This window comes from Anabrus simplex, chromosome 1 (genome assembly GCF_040414725.1).
Source record: "Anabrus simplex isolate iqAnaSimp1 chromosome 1, ASM4041472v1, whole genome shotgun sequence".
Taxonomy (NCBI): domain Eukaryota; kingdom Metazoa; phylum Arthropoda; class Insecta; order Orthoptera; family Tettigoniidae; genus Anabrus; species Anabrus simplex.
Genome location: NC_090265.1, coordinates 1,187,863,970 through 1,187,869,451, shown reverse-complemented (window position 1 = coordinate 1,187,869,451; position 5,482 = coordinate 1,187,863,970). Strand labels below are relative to the sequence as shown.

General features: G+C 40.5%; 1 non-coding gene across 1 annotated transcript; it reads right to left on the bottom strand.

The window, feature by feature from the left end:
* Positions 1-2,978: 2,978 nt before the first annotated feature.
* On the bottom strand, positions 2,979-3,133 carry LOC136858898 (5.8S ribosomal RNA). Its single transcript, XR_010858679.1, has one exon. It is a non-coding gene; the product is annotated as a 5.8S ribosomal RNA (ribosomal RNA).
* Between the last annotated feature and the right edge of the window lie 2,349 nt (positions 3,134-5,482).

Here is a 5,482-nt window from a genome sequence, read left to right as displayed (position 1 = left end):
CGAAACATCGCTTAATTCTTCAAATTAATCGTGTCTCTGTTCTATAATTCTCCCTTCATTTCTTTCAAACTGATTAAGATACTGGAGATATAACCTATAGTTGTTAAGCTCCATCTTGGAATCTTGGAATCGTTAACCACAGAGCACAAATACAACTTTACCGCGGTTTTCTTAATTAACCGCTCGTTCACGGGCGGTAAACATTATAGCGCGGTAAAATGTCGGTAAACTCGAAACCGAGCTTGGTGCAACAGAAATACGACTGCAAACGACAGGAAGCATGACCAACAAATGGCAAATAAGTTAATATGGGAAGGACAGCTGATTCAGAAATTATAAATAATAATAATAATAATAATAATAATAATAATAATAATAATAATAATAATAATAATAATAATTGTTCCGGGGTTACCCGTGGAACGCAGAGGTGAAAGAAGGTGCCGGGGTGAATGGGTCTAACTACAATGTCAAGAAAGAATTTAAAACTGAAATTGAAGGTTATATTTTTGAAAAGCAACAAATTAACAAATTCTCACTTATGCCCGGTTCTATGCCCGAGTGCACCAACCTCGGTAAAGAGAATACGGCGACATTGTAGTTAGACCCATTCACCCCGGCACCTTCTTTCATCTTTGCGTTCCACGGGTAACCCCGGAACAATATTATTATTATTATTATTATTATTATTATTATTATTATTATTATTATTATTATTATTATTATTATTATTATTATTATTATTATTATTTATTGTTTTATATGGCGGGATTCAGTCTATGAAGCCTGCTATTCTGTCCGACCATACATACACCTACATGAAGAATTAAATATACACCTAAATTATCTACAATTTAATATCTTAAGGTACCAATTAAATGTGTTAATTAACCTAATAACTTAGCTATGATCTAATCCTACTATGTTATGAATTATTATTATTATTATTATTATTATTATTATTATTATTATTATTATTATTATTATTATTATTATTATTATTATTATTATTATTATTATTATTATTTACCAGGTTTGACAAAGTTTCTTAAAGCGGAGGTGGTTTGACACGCTCCTAATTTCAGCAGGTAGGGAATTTCAAATTCGGCTGGCGGCGATTACAAATGATCTACTGTACCCAGTTGAGCGGTGAATGGGAATGCTTAGTACTGAGGTGGATGATGATCTGGTAGGAATACTGGTAGGTGATGCTAGGTAATGGAATTGTGTGTCAAGGTATTCAGGAGTGTTAAGGTATAGTATACGATGTAACAGGGAAACAGTGTGTAAATTTCGTCGCTCTCTTAAGCGTAGCCATGAAAGTCTATCAAATGCGGGAGAAATATGGTTAAACCTTGGTATATCTGAAATAAATCCAACACATGTGTTATGTGCCTTTTGGAGCCTGATGGAAAGTGAGGCGTTCAGATTACTGTTACTATGTCACAGTAGTCGAATATTGGCATTGCCATACTTTGGACAAGCAGCTTTCTTACATTTTGGGGGAGTAAATCTCTGAGTTTCTTAAGGGAATGTAAGGAATAAAACACTCGTTGGCATATACCTATTACATGATCGCTCCAACTAAAGTTTTTATATATTATCATCCCTAAAGTTTTTAACTGTGTCTTTGAATTGTAACTGAGTGCCTCTTAATGTTACTGAGTTAGTATGCACGTCTGTGAGGCGTGCGTGGGTTTTTTGGGTAGCTAAAAGAAAACACTGCAATTTTTGGGCATTGATTTTTAGTGCATGTTCGTCGGTCCACTTACATATTCTTTCTAGGTCGTCATTCATATTATTTATTGCAGTCGGTAAGTCACGAGAATGTGCATGTGTATATATTCGTAAGTCGTCCGCGTACACATGATATTGACAATGTTTAATTACTTGTGTTAGTCCTGAAATGAAGATCGAAAATAGGAGTGGCGCTAGCACTGACCCCTGTTGTATTCCACTCTCTACAGATTGCCATGAAGATAAATTTTCACGTGTTGATACACACTGCCGGCGATCAGAGAGATAGAAATACATCCAGAATAGTGTGCTTTGTGAGAAGTAAAGAGCACGTAATTTTGCCATTAGTATGTCTGTGTCAACGCACTCGAAGGCCTTACTAAGTTCTAGAAGAGTTAAAACAGTAACTTCTCTCTTATCCATAGCTACTCCTATGTCGTTTATAACTTTAAGTAGTTCAGTAGTTGTGCTATGATTGCTTCTAAAACCAGACTGGTATTTGTCAAGAAGTATATTGTTCTTTAAACATGCAGTTATTTGTCTGTGAATTATTTTCTCCAAAATTTTGGACAGAAATGGTAAAATGCAGATAGATCGAAAGTCTTTGGGTTCCACGGGATTGTTGATCTTTGGGAGTGGGCGAACAATTGCACATTTCCAAAGGGAAGGGAATAAACCGGTTATCGGTGAGGATGTGGGTTAGAGCCGACAGGATTACGTCTAGAGTTTTTAACAGTAGCTGTGGAACAATCTCATCACATCCTGTCGCAGTTGTCTACCGGCGACAACACATCTTCTTAGAGGGACAGGCGGCTTCTAGTCGCACGAGATTGAGCAATAACAGGTCTGTGATGCCCTTAGATGTTCTGGGCCGCACGCGCGCTACACTGAAGGAATCAGCGTGTCCTCCTAGTCCGAAAGGACCGGGCAACCCGTTGAACCTCCTTCGTGCTAGGGATTGGGGTTTGCAATTGTTCCCCATGAAAGAGGAATTCCCAGTAAGCGCGAGTCATAAGCTAGCGTTGATTATGTCTCTGCCCTTTGTACACACCGCCCGTCGCTACTACCGATTAAGACGCTGCGCGGACCAACCCTCCGTCTCACGCACTCTCAGTGGTGGTGTCGACCGGTCCAGCCCCACCGGGGTGAAGCTCTTTTCAGGAGACGCGGTGGCGGCCATGGCCGCACGAACCGCGACGCTCCCACCCTTCGAACGCAATGTCGCGTCCAGTTTTAGCAACCGACCCTCAGCCAGGCGTGGTCCGGGAACGGAATCCATGGACCGCAATGTGCGTTCGAAGTGTCGATGTTCATGTATCCTGCAGTTCACATGTCGACGCGCAATTTGCTGCGTTCTTCATCGACCCACGAGCCGAGTGATCCACCGTTCAGGGTTGGTTTTTTCATTTTTCAATCGCTCTCTCCACGGTGAGTGGTGGAGAAACAATCATTTTCATGGGTTTCTCGTCACAGAGCTAAGAGGTGTTTCGAGCATGGGCGGTGCGTTCATTTAAAACCTGCCCGCCGGGCCGAAGCAGCGACTGGTCCCCTCGTGGTATCCCCGCTCCACTGAAAAAATACAACTGTTCTCCTCCATTGTTAATATTGCCATTGTGTAGAATTTTGTTAATCGTCTGTTCATTTGTTGTCCCGTCAATGTTAACGGGTCTTGTAGTAAAGTATTGGTTTAAATCATCCAGTGGTAGTTTAATGTCAGCAGTATGTATCTTATGTCCACCTATGCCCATTTTTAACGGTTTTCCAGATTGTTGTCGTGTTCCGGGTTTGCAAAATGTTCTGTGAGTGTCTTATTTTAGCATTCCTTACAGTCTGTGTGGTCCTGTTACGAAGGGTCCTGTACAGGTCAAAATTGTTTGGTACTTGGCTAGTTTTAAATTTTCTGATAGCTTTGTCTCTCTCTGTCATTAAGTCTCGTATTTCCTGAGTCACCCATGGAGCCGCAGGGCGTGTTACGCGAGCAGTGCGTTTTGGCACGTATCTATTGAGAAGAGCTAGCAGTTGTGTGTTTAAGAACTCCACTTCATCATCTGAAACCTACAACCTGTTTTCCAGTCTTAGACCGGGTCAGGGATGTAATGAATGAAACATATATAGGCTAGTATTACAATGGGGTCGCCACTCCCAAGGTGATTATTAATGACTGATAGATGCAATGAAATGACAATGGAGAGTGTTGCTGGAATGAAAGATGACAGGGAAAACTAGAGTACCCGGAGAAAAACCTGTCCCGCCTCCGCTTTGTCCAGCACAAATCTCACATGGAGTGACCGGAATTTGAACCACGGTATCCAGCGGTGAGACGCGCTGCCGTCTGAGCCACGGAGGCTCCTCCACTTTATCATCTATATTATCTAAAATATGAACAATATGCCAAGGTATGCTTGCAACGTCTTCTAATAGGGCTTCGTTATTTATATTTTTTAGGTCTCGGAATGTAGTTCATTTAGGTCTGTACTTGGGGCATTTAGGTGAATAAGCTAAATAAATTAAGTCGTGATTGGATAGTCCGTAAGCAGACATTTGCCAGTGGGTCAGTACGTTGATTCACCATCACAAATAGTTAAGAGGGCAGCGAAAACTTGAGAAAGTATGTTTGAGAAGAAAACAAGTGCCAGGTAAAATGCATGTGAGACATAGTGGAAACCGCCAATGAAGTTCAATTTTATTAAATAATTGCCCTCTCGAATGGCCTGACCTTCTCAAATTTAGCGGACCTGTTCTCACTGATCATGTCTAATGTTGGCTCAGCTGCGTTTGCCTTGTTTTTAAACAGTCAAGAGGGCAGCGAAAAATTGAGAAACTATGTTTGAGAAGAAAGCAAATGCCAGGTAAAATGAATGTGATACATAGTGGAAACTGCCAATGAAATTCATTGGAAAAATGAGATTGTATGAAAAGCTTGGGCTAATAAGTAAAATATAAGTGTGAAGAAAACTTTAAACTTACTTGTTAAATAGCCGTCCACTCGAACGGCCTAATCTTCTCTTGGTAAATGACATTATTGAAAGTGAAGAAATTGTTATTCAAATTTCAGAATCCGAATAAATTCTTCTATTTCGCCTATACTTAAGTTTCTAAATTTGGAAAGGTTGTTCTTAATCAATTGTATGGTGTTGTTGTTAACGGGCATATTAGCATGTCCGTCCGTTAGGTCATCAGCCCAGAGGCTGGTTGGATCCTCAAATAGCACCACCAAAGTTTATGCGGTTATAAGGAAACCGCAAAAACCAGTGGCAGCACCAAAATGAGGCGTACTGGGCAAGACGAGGAGCGAGGTTTTTTGCCATTGCTTTCCTCACTGGGTCAGAAAGTGCTATATTGCAGCACGACTGACCCTATGAGCAACACATTTCATAACACATAGATGCACTAGTCGTGCTCTGAATGCCATTACTCAGCACCACCCATGCCCCAGCAGCTTCCATATTGTCACAGCCATGGATGAGACTGGGACTTAGGTGAAAGCTACACTTTACTCTGGCCTGTGCCAAGAGATGGATACAAAAGTACTGTATCCATCAAGAAATGGCAGCAGGCAAACATGTTAGTAATATCAAATGAATGAATGAATGAAGTGTGCGGTGTTTGGATAAATTAAAGTACCGGTACTTAATTTTTATTGCAAAATTCTATGGAGTTTTTCACTGACGTATTGGCTTGAAAATGAAAGTGTGATTTAAGGAATTTGTGAATGAACTGAGGTACTTCATAAGTCGGACTATTT